This window comes from Bubalus bubalis, chromosome 7, assembly GCF_019923935.1.
Source record: "Bubalus bubalis isolate 160015118507 breed Murrah chromosome 7, NDDB_SH_1, whole genome shotgun sequence".
Classification (NCBI taxonomy): Eukaryota; Metazoa; Chordata; class Mammalia; order Artiodactyla; family Bovidae; genus Bubalus; species Bubalus bubalis.
In genome coordinates this window covers 25,179,830-25,194,864 of record NC_059163.1, presented here as the reverse complement: position 1 = coordinate 25,194,864, position 15,035 = coordinate 25,179,830, and positions in this window count along the sequence as shown.

Genomic DNA, 15,035 nt, shown 5'->3' with positions numbered 1-15,035 from the left:
AATTATTAACTGGAGCTGTAAGCTAACTCTTTTTTCAGAGAGAGGTAGTGGGGGACAGCCCCCTGTAAAGTCAGAGGTGTAGGTGAAAGCACAAAGCAGAAAGTAGGCAGACTCTGGTTTTGGGGGTAGATGCTCGAGAATTTCCAGGGGGACTCCTGAGGCTCAATCCCGCCTTTGCGTATGCCGAGCCTCCTTCCTCATGACCTTTGCCATGGGCAGAGTGCCTCACGCTGGCTCCCAGCAGTGATAGAATTCTAGTTGAGCTATTCCAGATCCTGAAAGATGATGCTGTGGAAAGTGCTGCACTCAATATGCAATATGCACTCAATATGCAATATGCTGGCTCCCGGCACTCTGTGGCATCCAGTGGTCAGTGGTATAACGTGGCAACATTGACCAACCTCACCCAATATGAGAATTCAGTAAACCCGAGAGCTGACCCAGGAAAATGGAGCCCCAAACCAGCATGTGACTCATCACATGGCCTCCTAAAGAGAGACCAAACAGAGAAATGTGGTTACAAACCCATTGTCACCTAAGACCTGTGGCAGGTTTAGACTTACTCTTCTGAGCAGGAAAGTATATTCTAATTTACTATCAACTGCCAGGTGCCAAGCTAAAGAAAGGTGTGCTCAATCTTCTTTCATGCATCATCTCAAATTAGATGTGAAATAACCAAGGAGAGTTCAGTCAAGCTGAGACCCATTAGTCAGTCAATAACATTTCTAAAGTACTTTATAGCAAATGGCAAATTGTTCACTCAGCTTCCTTGCCTGATTCAGGAACTCTAGCTTTGTGTCTTTCCATTTTCTTATTTTAGTAGTAGTATAGTTGACATACAATATTATATTAGCTTCAAGTGTACAAATAATGTTTTGACATTCATATACATAGCTACACATGTACAAAATAATGATTTGACATTCATATACACTGTGAAATGATCACAATAGGTCTAATTAGTTACTATCTGTCACTATACAAAGTTAATACAGTATTGTTGACTATACTCCCCATGCTTTATTTGCATGCTCTGCCCTTTCTGCCTCCCACTTCCTTAAATTAAAAATGAAGATAAGCAAAGAAAGGCACTGCTGCTGCTGCTGCTAAGTCGCTTCAGTCGTGTCCGACTCTGTGCGACCCCAGAGACGGCAGCCCATCAGGCTCCCCCGTCCCTGGGATTCTCCAGGCAAGAACACTGGAGTGGGTTGCCATTTCCTTCTCCAATGCATGAAAGTGAAAAGTGAAAGTGAAGTCGCTCAGTTGTGTCCGACTCTTAGCGACCCCATGGACTGCAGCCCACCAGGCTCCTCCGTCCTTGGGATTTCCCAGGCAAGAGTACTGGAGTGGCACACTGGTTCTCATTTTCAATAAAGGAGATATTCCATTTAATAGATATCCAAGCAAGAGAGTTCCAGAAAAACATTTATGCTTTATTGACTATGCCAAAGCCTTTGATTGTGTGAATCACAATAAACTGTGGAAAATTCTAAAAGAGATGGGAATACCAGACCACCTGACCTGCCTCTTGAGAAACCTATATGCAGGTCAGGAAGCAACAATTAGAATTGGACATGGAACAATAGACTGGTTCCAAACAGGAAAAGTAGTATGTCAAGGCTGTATATTGTCACCCTGCTTATTTAACTTATATGCAGAGTACATCATGAGAAACACTGAGCTGGAAGAAGCACAAGCTGAAATCAAGATTGCTGGGAGAAATATCAATAACCTCAGATATGCAGATGACACCACCCTTATGGCAGAAAGTGAAGAGGAACTAAAAAGCCTCTTGATGAAAGTGAAAGAGGAGAGTGAAAAAGTTGGCTTAAAGCTCAACATTCAGAAAATGAAGATCATGGCATCCGGTCCCATCACTTCATGGGAATTAGATGGGGAAACAGTGGAAACAGTCAGACTTTATTTTTCGGTGCTCCAAAATCACTGCAGATGGTGACTGCAGCCATGAAATTAAAAGACGCTTACTCCTTGGAAGGAAAGTTATGACCAACCTAGATAGCATATTCAAAAGCAGAGACATTACTTTGCCAACAAAGGTCCGTCTAGTCAAGGCTATGGTTTTTCCATATGGTCATGTATGGATGTGAGAGTTGGACTATGAAGAAAGCTGAGCACCAAAGAATTGATGCTTTTGAAGTGTGGTGTTGGAGAAGACTCTTGAGAGTCCCTTGGACTGCAAGGAGATCCAACCGGTCCATTCTAAAGGGGATCAGTCCTGGGTGTTCTTTGGAAGGACTGATGCTAAAGCTGAAACTCCAGTACTTTGGCAACCTGATGTGAAGAGTTGACTCATTGGAAAAGACTCTGATGCTGGGAGGGATTGGGGGCAGGAGGAGAAGGGGACGACAGAGGATGAGATGGCTGGATGACATCACTGACTCGATGGACATGAGTCTCAGTGAACTCCGGGAGTTGGTGATGGACAGGGAGGCTTGGCGTGCTGCAATTCATGGGGTCGCAAAGAGTCAGACATGACTGAGCGACTGAACTGATCTGTGGATGAAATTCCATAGATACTCCCTTTCTACCATGGTTGATGTCCCTGGTGGACGATCATGATGTCCATCATGACAGAGGAGATTTTTTATTTTGTCTGACATCTAGTTTTGGGGATTGCATTGGGTTTTATCAATATCATTACTTGCAATTTGTAGACTCTCTGCCCAGGAGCAACTTCAAAAAATTCCATTTTGGAAATATTCAGCACTTAAAATTTTTTTTTAATTGGAGTATAGTTGATTTACAATGTTGTATTAGTTTCTGCTATACAGCAAAGTGAATCAGGCATATATATACATATATCCACTCTTTCCTAGACTCCATTCCCATATAGGTCATTACAGAGCCCTGAATAGAATTCCCTGTTCTATATAGCTTACCAGGTGGCACTAGTGGTAAAGAACCTACCTGCCAATGCAGGAGACATAAGTGAAGTCGCTCAGTCGTGTCCGACTCTTTGAGACCCCATGGACTGTAGCCTACCATGCTCCTCCATCCATGGGATTCTCCAGGCCAGAATACTGGAGTGGGTTGCCATTCCCTTCTCCAGAGGATCTTCCCAACCCAGGGATTGAACCTGGGTTGTAGGCAGACACTTTACCATCTGAGCCACCAGGGAAGTCCATAGCTTCCTTCATAGCTCAGTTGGTAAATCTGAATCTGCCTGCAATGCAGGAGACCCTGGTTTGATTCCTGGGTCAGGAAGATCCCCTGCAGAAGGGACAGTCTACCCTCTCCAGTATTCTGGCCTGGAGAATTCCATGGACTGCAGAGTCCATGGGGTCTCAAACAGTCGGACACAACTGAGCAACTTTCACTTTCAAAAACCTATAAAATTAGGATCTCTTATGCCAGGAGACGTAAGAGACACAGTTTCAATCCCTGGATCAGGAAGATCCCCTGGAGGAGAAATGGCAACACATTCCAATATTCATCCCTGGAGAATCCCCATGGACAGAAGAGCCTGGTGAGTTATAGTCCATAGGGTCGCAAAGAGTTGGACACGACTGAAGCAACTTAGCATGCACACATGCTTTAGTTATCTATTTTATATAGTAGTGCATATATGTCAATAACAATCTCTCAATTTATTCCTTCCTTCCCCCTTGGTAACCATAAGTTTGTCTTTTATATCTGTGACTCAATTTCTATTTTGTAAATGGGTTCATTTGTACCATTTTTTAAATATTATATACATAAAGAGATACCATATGATACCTGTCTTTCTCCGTCTGACTTTACTCAGTATGATAATCTCTAGATCCATTCATGTTGCTGCAAATGGCATTTCATTCTTTTTATGGCTGAGTAATATTCCTTGGTGTATATGTACCACATCTACTTTATCTATTTCTCCATTGATGGTCATTTAGATTGCTTCCATGTCCTGGCTATTGTAAATAGTGCGGCAACGAACACTGGGGAGCATGCTGCTGCTGCTGCTGCTAAGTCACATCAGTCGTGTCCAACTCTGTGCGACCCTATAGACGGCAGCCCACCAGGCTCCCGTCCCTGGGATTCTCCAGGCAAGAGTACTGGAGTGGTGTGCCATTGCCTTCTCCAACTGGGGAGCATATATCCATTCAAATTAGAGTTATCTTTAGATAAATGCCCAGAAGTGAAATTGTTGGATTGTATGGAAGCTCTATTTTTAGTTTTTTAAGGAATCTCCATACTGTTCTTCACAGTGGCTACACCAATTTACATTCCCATCAACAGTGTTGGAGTGTTCCCTTTTCTCCACACTCTCTCCAACATTTATTGTTTAGATTTTTTAATGATGGCCATTCTAACCGGTGTGAGGTGATACCTCATTATAGTATTGACTGCATTTCTCTAATGATCAGTGATACTGAACATATTTTCCTGTGCCTCTTGGCTATCTGTATGTCTTCTTTGAAGAAATGTCTGTTAAGGTCTTCTGCCCATTTTTTTGGAGAAGGCAATGGCAACCCATTCTAGTACTCTTGCCTGGAAAATCCCATGGCCAGAGGGGCCTGGAGGGCTACAGTCCATGGGGTCACTAAGAATCAGACATGACTGAGCGACTTCACTTTCACTTTTCATTTTCATGCATTGGAGAAGGAAATGGCAACCCACTCCAGTGTTCTTGCCTGGAGAATCTCAGGGACGGGGGAGCCTGGTGGCTGCCGTCTACGGGGTTGCACAGAGTTGGACATGACTGAAGTGACTTAGCAGCAGCAGCAGCCATTTTTTGATTGGATTGTATTTTTTATATTGAGGGGCATGAGCTGTTTGTATATTTTGGAAATTAATTCCTTGTCAGTCACTTCTTTTGCAAATATTTTCTCCATTCAGCAAAGTTTATTTTTTTTAAGTTAAGGCATCTCCCCACATTCTCCCACCTAAGATAACCATATTTGCTGATATACTTTTCACTAAAGTCAATGAGAATCTGACAATCTCAATCTCAATGAGGACATAAACTGAGGCTAGCAAGATTCACTGTGCTACAATTATTCTAACCTGGGTGCAAGTCTTTTTCTTACTGTTAAAAATAAAAAATTTTTTAAATCGTCTTTATTTATGTCCCCTTCTTTACTATCCAACTATGCCTTTAGGATTAACAAAAGAAATTTGTTTCTAAGTACTTCTTAGAGCATGTGCGTAATGTGAAATGAGTGCTATGTGGTAGTTTGAGCATTTTTAGCATTCCCTTTCCTTGAGATTGGAATGAAAACTGACCTTTTCCAGTCCTCTGGCCACTGCTGCATCTTCCAAGTTTGCTGGCATACTGAGTGCAGCACTTTCACAGCATCATCTTTTAGGATTTGAAATAGCTCAACTGGGATTCCATCACTTCCACTAGCTTTGTTCGTAGTGATGACTCCTAAGGCTCACTTGACTTCACATTCCAGAATATCTGGCTCTAGGTGAGTGATCACACTATAGTGATTATCTGGGTTGTGAAGATCTTTTTTGTACAGTTCTTCTGTGTATTCTTGCCATCTCTTCTTAATATCTTCTGCTTCTTTTAGGTCCATACAATTTCTGTTCTTTATTGAGCCCATCTTTGCATGAAATATTCCCTTGGAATCTCTAATTTTCTTGAAGAGATCTCTAGTCTTTCCCATTCTATTTTTTCCCTCTATTTCTTGGCACTGATCACTGAGCATTTTGAGTAATGCTCAAAATTCTCCAAGCCAAGCTTCAACAGTACGTGAACCATGAAATTCCAGATGTTCAAGATGGTTTTAGAAAAGGCAGAGGAACCAGAGTTCAAATTGCCAACATCCATTGGATCATCAAAAAAGCAATAGCATTCCAGAAAAACATCTACTTCTGCTTTATTGACTATGCCAAAGCCTTTGATTGTGTGGATCACAAAAAACTGTGGAAAATTCTGAAAGAGATGGGAATGCCAGATCATCTGACCTGCCTCCTGAGAAATCTGTATTCAGGTCAAGAAGCAACAGTTAGAACTGGACATGGAACAACAGACTGGTTCCAAATCGGGAAAGGAGTTTGTCAAGGCTGTATATTGTCACCCTTATTTAACTTATACGCAGAGTACATCATGAGAAATGCTGGGCTGGATGAAGCACAAGCTGGAATTAAGATTGCCAGGAGAAATATCAATAACCTCAGATACGCAGATGACACCACCCTTATGAAAGTGAAGAAGAACTAAAGAGCCTCTTGATGAAAGTGAGAGGAGAGTGAAAAAGTTGGCTTAAAGCTCAACATTCAGAAAACTAAGATCATGGCATCTGGTCCCATCACTTCATGGCAAATAGATGGAGAAACAGTGGAAACAGTGGCTGACTTTATTTGGGGGGACTCCAAAATCACTGCAGATGGGGACTGCAGCCATGAAATTAAGAGACCATTACTCTTTGGGAGAAAAGTTATGACCAACCTAGACAGCGTATTAAAAAGCAGAGACATTACTTGGCCGACAAAGGTCCATCTAGTCAAAGCTATGGTTTTTCCAGTAGTTGTGTATGGATGTGAGAGTTGGACTGTGAAGAAAGCTGAGCGCCGAAGAATTGATGCTTTTGAACTGTGGTGTTGGAGAAGACTCTTAAGCGTCCCTTGGACTGCAAGGAGATCCAACCAGTCCATCCTAAAGGAAATGAGTCCTGAATATTCATTGGAAGGACTGACACTGAAGCTGAAACTCTAATACTTTGGCCACCTGATGCAAAGAACTGACTCATTTGAAAAGACCCTGATGCTGGGAAAGATTGAGGGCAGGTGGAGAAGGGGACGACAGAGGGTGAGATGGTTGGATGGTATCACTGACTCGATGGACATGAGTTTGGGCAAGCTCCAGGAGTTGGTGATGGACAGGTAGGCTTGCCATGCTACAGTCCATGGGGTTGCAAAGAGTTGGACACGACTGAGCGACTGAACTGAACTGAACTTCTTAGAGAGACTCTTGAGTATACAATCTGTAGATTCCTCGAAGGAGCACCCTTAATGGCTTGTGAGGCAAATAATTGTGTGTTTATCCACTGGTGTGATCAAGTCAAAAAGTATTAGCCGCTCAGTAGTGTCCAACTCTTTGGGACCCCATGGACTCACCAGACTCCTTTGTCCATGGAATTCTCCAGGTAGGAATACTGGAGAAGGTAGCCATTTCCTTTTTGTGGGCATCTTTCCAACCCAGGGATCGAACCCTGGTCTCCTACACTGCAGGCAGATTCTTTACCGTCTGAGCCACCAGGGAAGCCCAAAAGGCAGGTAGGGGGATTCACTTTCTATGAATGCCTGTGGTTCCTGGAGACTCTGGCCAGTTCTAAATCCTACTGACTGAGAGGGACCTTGAAGTTCCCTCTAGGTCTCTTTTGTCACAGTGAGAACTAGAAAGGTGGTTTTTTCCTAGCAAGAACTAGAATTCCAAGGAAGATTAAAATTGAGGAAGTCTCCTCACTCCTTGTTGCTCCCTTCATTGTCTGTGTGACCCAGCTCCACACTCCTGAGTTCCCCAGAACAGAACTGGGACCTCAATGTTAGCCCATGACTAATAAGCCCATCCAACCAATTTAAAGTAAAAAGTTTGTATAACTTTGGGAAAATCTTGGCCAAAATCTGTGTTGGTTTTTGGCAGTGCTAAAGTCAACATGTATTAACCACAAAAACACTGTTTTGTGTCCTGCAACTTTGGGATTTTGACATCTAGCATTCGTGTTCATATCTAGCCCGTGAAGTTGGTGCAGTGTGGCATCTAACCCAATGCAAAATAACTAGTTTGTTGTGTACCTGCCTGACGTATAGCTTTAAAAATAAAAATCTCCTTATCTTGTATCATATCACCCCAGGCTGTGAGCAAAATCATGGAAGCAATTTTTCTACTCTTTTCTTTGTCTGTCAGTATTCCAGTACCGGCAGGACAAGAACAATGTCTCCAGGATCCCACTGCATCCTGTCTATTTTTGAAACAGATAAACTGAAAGGAAGTGAATCCAGGAAAAAAGCATGTTTGCTACTTTCTAGCTACATACACTGGAAAAACTTTTTTTTAATTGAAAAAGCAGTTGATTTCTGAGTCTTGGTCTCCTTATTTGTAAATGGGAAGAGTAACAACCGCTAAGGCATCTTCCAGTCCTTAGGGTCGCGCTGCTACACTCCCGGCAGCCTTTTCTCCCCCAACATTCCTGTGGGCACTGCTATTCATTAAAATGAAATCCAAGTGCCATTTTTGACACCCTCTCTCTGCTTAACTTTCCTCTTTCAGTTACTCAGCAAGAGCAACTGACCCCACTTCCTTAACACCTCTGGGATCTGGCCACTCCATTTCCACCACTGTGTTTGGCCATGTGAATGAACTTGTTCCTCATTTGAATAAGTGACTTTGTAAGTCAGGAAGGCTTAAAATTACATTTAGAGATGATGGAATAAATCAAATTCATGTATTTGTAAAGTCTGAAAGAATTTGGCCTCTCAGAGAAATACGACTTCATTTGACATGTAGCTATTTTAAGCTATTGTATGATTTTCAAGCGGAAAAGCTTAGTATCAATTTTAAGTGTATTAGAGTATATAAGAAAACTTGGTATGTACAAATTCATCATTGTATATATTTGATTACAAGATTTTCTTAAGTAGTCAGGAAGACCTGTTAAGGTTGTGATTTTTCTCAAGTATTTGAAATACCTAGAAAAAGTGGAATATATTAATATTATATTAAGATATTCTACAAAAAAAAAAGATATTCTACAATCTTAAGAGGAATTTATTCATGTTTGTAAATGAGCCTATTGTTTAAGATAAGTTCTATTTACTGGACTGGATTGAACATTAAAATCAACTAAAATGGATTAATATTTATATGAATCTTAGAATAAGATTTAGAGGTTAAACTTGATAAAAATGTAAATTTGAAAACCTAAACTTTAAAACAGCATTAGTTTTAAACCCAAGCAACTGTTAATAATAGTCCTCTCTGCTCTCAAAATTCCCCCTCCAGACACTGACTTCACTGACAATAGTAAAAAGAGTTCTTTTATCATGGAACTGCTAATGTATAGGGATTTCATCTGAAACACCATAACATGTATTTTGTCTCAATTAAATACATGGGTGCAAAGTCAAACCAAGTTCCAGAGCAGACACCAATTTAAATACTTTGGTTCCAGTATAACTTTTTGTGATTCATGAGGAGAAAGCCACAAGGTATCTCTTGGGGTCCTACTGAATTGCTGCACTCCAATGTATTTCAAAAACAGAGAAAATACCTTAGCCACTTGATTTTCTCCAAACTATGATACAGGCTTTACTAAAAACTTGTGATTCATTCTCTGAAGCCAGAGCAGCACCTAGGCTTCTTCTTTTATCTGGCTGGGAGTTGCTGCTGGTCATAGAGCAGCACCTAGGCTGCTTCTTTTATCTGGCTGGGAGTTGCTGCTGGTCATAGAGCAGCACCTAGGCTGCTTCTTTTATCTGGCTGGGAGTTGCTGCTGGTCAGATGAGAGTCCCTAAAGCACAGCTCTCACAGATGGATAAAATTTATAATACAAATTTGGTTAACCTATAAGATGTTTGCCAGGTGTCTGGGCAGCATGAGGAAACTTCTCTGTATTCACTTTGCTGACATCCCCACTCTTATCATCGGCATTTTACTTTGATTCCCCTTGAATGTACTTTATCATTTTAAACTCAAAATAAATAAGCTGTGAGGGAGTGGGGGTGGGATGAATTGGAAGATTGTGATTGACATATATCCACTACTATGTATAGTGAAAGTCACTCAGTCGTGTCTAACTCTTCGCGACTCCGTCCATGGAATTCTCCAGGCCAGAATACTGGAGTGAGTAGTCTTTCTTTTCTCCAGGGGATCTTCCCAACCCAGGGATTGAACCCAGGTCTCCTGCATTGCAGGCAGATTCTTTACCAGCTGAGCTATCAGGGAAGCCCAACTACCATGTATAAAGTAGATTAATGAGAACTGACTGTACAGCACAGGGAACTCTACTCAGTACTCTGTGGTGACCCAGATGGGAAGGAAATCCACAAAAGGGGACATATATACATGTGTACATATAGCTGATTCACCTTGCTACACAGCAGAAACTAACACATTGTAAAGCAAGTATACTCCAATAAAAGTTAATTTAAAAAATAAGCAGTGAGAACTGAATGAAGGGTTCTGCTACTTTACAGATTATCTTTTCCTTCGCTTTAAGAAATTTTGGAAGAAATACAGCTTGCTACACTCTGACTCATAGCTGAGTACAACTTTATGAAGCAGGAAAGTTTGTGGGGAGGATTCCAGAGCCAAGTCTTCACAGAGCCCAGTAACCATGTGCTGAACTGAATGTGAACAGACCAAGCATGAATCTACATAGAAAGGAATCCACAATGTGGCTCACCTCTACTTTCTTACCCCCTCACACAACCTTGCTCCACAGCCCACTGGATGTACCTTTGATGCTATTCCTTTATAGAAGGCAGAAAGTGAAAAGACTCAAGGGTTATCTTCCTTTGGTTTTTCAACAGGAGAACCGTTGGCATGCTGAGTCCTGGACTGGGTGTGTGCTGTGCATGGGAGATGCTCTCATCTCTAGCCCCTGGCCACTGAACACTACTAGTCATTGAAAATCTATGGGAGTAGACTTGTTTGCCAACAGCATCCCACCTACGAGGGCAATTTTCTTACCTCAACTCCAAGAACCACTGACCTCAGTAGAACAGAGAAAATTTTCCACTATATTTTTAACCCTTTGAACTCTGTGTAGGGGCCAACCTCTTTGCCATGTCTCTGGTTTAACACAATGAGTAGCCTCATAAACAAAGGAAGTAGTAAGGCTCATCTGTGCAGACATCTCCCACCCCATCCTTCTGCTGCTGGGCACAGAGCCCGGGAACAAGGAGAGGGAGGAACTTATGTTGTGACATGAGCAGGAAAGGAGATGGTAGAACATTCGAGTTTAAGGGAGCTTAGTAATCATCTATTCAAACACCATCACTTTAGAGATGAAGAAAGGTTGTGACTTGTTGCCTGTACTAAGTATTCCAAATGTGATTTATTATTGCAGTAGCTATCTTAAAATTGCCTAGCCACATGCAAGGGTGTTTTAATTCAGAAGTTCTCCAATCCAAGGATTTGGGTGAAAGAACAGTAGCTAGAGATGATCCAGGCAGTCAGTGCAGTGAGGATTGGGGAAGTGATATGGGGTGTGAGGACTGTGCTGGGCTGCCAGATCCACCCTCAGGGCTGAAGCACTTACTTCACCCAGTTGCAGCTGGCTGCAGCTGACAGTCTTGGAATTGCCTTCACCCAAGACTCCCTTCTCAAGACTGGTCAATGCGAAGGGGTATATGTCCCATCCTCACCTCCCTACTCCCATCAAATCTGAATGGTGACCCAGCTTCAAAGCTGCCTTTAGGGTCACTGATGCCTTTGCTGTAACTGCCTCATGTTTAAAGCCTCCCACTACCTAATTTGACTTCCTTCTCTCCCCCTCCCAGGGTTAATCCTAAAACACCCCCAAGTCAATGTTCTGCTTGCTAATCTCCTCATCACTATGATTAGCTGGGGAGCCTACCCTGCAAAGGTTGTTGTTAGAGAAAGCAGAAGCTAAAAAGGGATTCTGGAAGTGAATTCCCAGCCAGCCAGCGGGCAATAAGGACCACATCCCTGGGAGCCTGCCTGGCCCCTGCCCTGGGTAGTGGTGCAATTGTGAAGGCTTTGACCTGTTGTGAACGGGGATGGATGGCAAGCTGGAAAAGAAATGCATCAGGAAGTGGATCTGAGAAATATTGGGAAATTAATTCTAAGAAAAATGGAATTGGATGGCTCTGCCTGTAGGCATTAGATAATTTGGAAAAAGATCATAGACGGCACAAAATGTTTAATCAGCAAGTAGACTAGATATGAAAGGCAGACAGCCTCCTTGGAGCACATCAGATCCTCCTCTTCCCACTGGCAAAAGGCAGGGAAATCTAAGGACCACTTCCAGGACTTAATCATAACAGTTTCAGAGCTCCAGAGAAGGTTGAACTCTTAGCCTAGCCAGGTCTATAATCTTGGGACCCTACAAATTGAGATGACCACATCTGGATTGATGCACTAGAACATATTAACCTCTCAGAATCCACACGGGGCCCTGAGCCTGCAGAAGCGGGCAGCACTGTTGAAGGCGGCACATTCCCACTGGCCGTGTATGAGGACAGGGGCCTCCTTTGGTCTCTGCCCCACCCCACCTCCTGCCACCAGATCAGCAAATAGAGTGAGTTCACAACACAAATGTGAAGGCAGCAAAGGAGTAAACCCCAAAGGACCTGCAGCACCAAGAGAGGACATGGGAAAGTCAACTCCAAGATGTCAAATCAAGGGGCTGGCTCGTAGGACATAAGGCAGGGTTAGAAAGAGTTTAGCAATACGGGAACATGCTCTTGGAATAAAGGATTTAACTCCATGGCAAACACCTCAAGGCAGACACGTTTCTGGGATGGTTTAGTCTGAACCATCACTTTCTCAAGCTCCTAAATGAAACAGAACTGCCAGATTTGCTGTAGCAGGCAGTGAAAGGGGGGATGAAAAGGTTCAGGAACGTGCGTGTGCTAAAATGGATATGCAATAACACAGGAAACCTCATCACATAACTATGTTTAGTGGGAGGGCCTTCAGTTTACCGAAACAGTACGGGATACTGCCGAGCAGGCCCCTGGCATCCCTGAGATGCCTCCTCTGTAGGGCAGGGCACTTATAAGACAGGCCACTACACAATAGTCTCCCTGATAACAAATGAGGTTGAAAATATATACAGTGGAATATTACTCAGCCATAAAAAGGAATTAAATTGTGCCACTTGCAGAGTGTGGATGGACCTAGAGTCTCTCATACAGAATGAAGTAAGTCAGAAAGAAACAACAAACATCATATATTAATACATATACATGGAATCTAGAAAAATGGTACAGATGAGCCTATTTGCAAAGTACAAATAGAGAAATAGAGACATAGACATGGACAACAAACGTATGGACACCAAGAGGGTAAGTGGGGTGGGATGAATTGGGGGACTGGGATTGGGATTGACATATATAACTATTGATACTACATATAAAATAGATACCTGTTAATAATAAAAACCTGCTCTATAGCACAGGGGAGAAAATAAGGTACAATTTGCTTGTAGGATAAATATTGTTAAGCTTAAAAAATCATTCCATATATATTAGGTACAGACAAATACTGTTTGATTCCACTTATACAAGGTACTAGATCTTCCCAACCCAGGGACTGAACCTAGATCTCCTGCCTTGCAGGTGGATTCTTTACCATCTAAGCCACCAGGGAAGCCCAATCCTTGGCCTGTAGGATAAGAGCTATTATATCATGAAAACTCAAGTGGAATGCCTGCTTTTTTATAATCAGGCAATATAGCAAATAAAAAAAGTATTGTATCATTTGGAAAATGGCAAAGATTAGGACCACTCTTAAAGACCTAAAGGATGCAGGCGTGATGGTCCCTTTAACTCACCAGTGTGGCCTGTCTAAAAGCCAGCTCGATCCTGAAAATAGCCTACTACAAGTTTCACCAAATATTTGGGGCTTCCCAGGTGGCGCTAGTGGTAAAGAACCCACCTGCCAATGCAGGAGATATGAGAGAGACAGGTTTGATCCCTGGGTTGGGAAGATCCCCTGGAGAAGGAAATGGCAACCCACTCCAGTGTCCTTGCCTGGAGAATCCCATGGACAGAGGAGCCTGCCTGGCTAGGCTCTAAAATTCAGATGGATCCTGAAAATAGCTTATTACAACCTTCACCAAATATTTACATTAACTGTACATTGACCAAAGTGTGGTATCTTTTAATAGAGCAGATTAGCAAATTCTCAGCTACATGGTACACAATCATTAATCTGGTAAATATTTTTTTCTATTCGCATCAAAAAGGAAAATAAGAACAGCTTATGTTCACTTAGAACAGACTGTAATGTACTATAAATACTATAATTATAGTCTTGCCCCAGGACTAGGCTTAGTTCTTGTCCTCTGTCATAATTTAATCTCACCCCCCAGCCTAGAATTTCACCCTGGCCCACACTGTGGATGACATCATGCTAACCTTACTAGATAAGTAACAAGTGGCAAGTGTGTGAGCAACCTTAGTAAGACACATGTTCTCCAGAGAGAGTAAGACAAAACCTATGAAAATTTCAGATTCCTATCAACGAAGTGTTTAGGGATTCAGTGGTCTGGGGCTTGTCAGGACTTCCCCTCCAGAGTAAAAGATGTATTTTCACATCATGCACTTCCCATCATGAAGAAGACACACAATGCCCAGTGGGCTTCTAGGGTTTCTTGAGGAACAGCAGTCCATTTCTGGAACACTACTTCAACCAGTAAATTGAGTGAAAGAATGGCTGTCAGCTGAACATAAATATGTTCAACAACAGCCCCCTGCTACAGTCATGTGGCCTAGATTTTTGCCCATGTGACCTAGCAGAACTTAAGGTATTAGCAGTATCTGTGTGGAGTTTATAGCAAGCCTTAGTTAGAGATCATAATGTAGACCTTTAGGGTCCAGGATCAAAGTTATGCCATCTAAAGTGAAAAGTTACCCTCTTTCTGGAAAAAAAAAAAACACACAAAAAAACCAGTTTCTAATCGGTGGCTTAGATGGTAAAGAATTTGCCTGCAATGTGGGAGACCCAGGTTCAATCCTGGGTTGAGAAGACCCCCTGGAGAAGGGAATGGCAACCCATTCCAGTATTCTTGCCTGGAGAATTCCACGGACAGAAGAGCCTGGTGGGCTACAGTCCATGGGATTGCAAAGAATCGGACACAATCGATCGACTTTCACTTCCTGTTAGCAAGGGAGCAACAAGCTATCATGTGGCCAGAGCTGTCGTCATTAGTTAGGTTCTATCAGACCCAGAGGTTGTAAAGTCAAGCAGGCAAGCAACCATCCACTGTGAGATGAGAGTGTCATATCTGACACCCAGCATGGGTGGGTGGGGCTAGGGGTGGGGAATAAGAAAGCAGCATGATCAGGTGTCCCAGGCCCCCTTCTCATCCACTGCTAATCCACCAGTACCTCAC